The sequence below is a fragment of the Charadrius vociferus genome, unplaced genomic scaffold, assembly GCF_000708025.1.
Source record: "Charadrius vociferus isolate BGI_N301 unplaced genomic scaffold, ASM70802v2 scaffold783, whole genome shotgun sequence".
NCBI classification, from domain to species: Eukaryota; Metazoa; Chordata; class Aves; order Charadriiformes; family Charadriidae; genus Charadrius; species Charadrius vociferus.
The window spans coordinates 566,829-567,155 of record NW_009647834.1 but is presented as its reverse complement, the minus strand read 5'-3'; the positions used below and the strand labels follow the sequence as shown (position 1 = coordinate 567,155).

At 66.7% G+C, this 327-nt stretch overlaps 1 protein-coding gene across 1 annotated transcript in view; it reads left to right on the top strand.

The window, feature by feature from the left end:
• MYCL (v-myc avian myelocytomatosis viral oncogene lung carcinoma derived homolog) overlaps positions 1 to 327 on the top strand; it is a gene marked incomplete at its 5' end in the record, with an annotated part of 3,460 nt that overhangs the window by 580 nt on the left and 2,553 nt on the right. The gene's annotated exons all lie outside the window — the stretch shown is intronic.

Genomic DNA, 327 nt, shown 5'->3' with positions numbered 1-327 from the left:
GGTTGGCGAGGGGCAAGTTCGCAGCTCCCACTGGAAAGTTTGGGTTTTTTCCAGCGTCAAAGCGTGCTGTGCGGCCTGCTCGTAACCTCGGCTGCTTCCCCTGTCTCACACCCTCACGGGGCCCACCCGGGACGGGTTTTCCTCGGGACAAAAGGCGAAATATCCCCTGGAGCCGGCAGGGTGCGGAGCAGCGGCCGCGTCCCCCGCGGCGGTGGCTCCGTGGGATGGGCAGGAATATCTCGCATCAGACCACCCCCGGGGCGCGTCTGCTTGTCCCGCGTGGGGGTGGGGGGGGACCGGGGACGGACACACGACGTATTTACACGG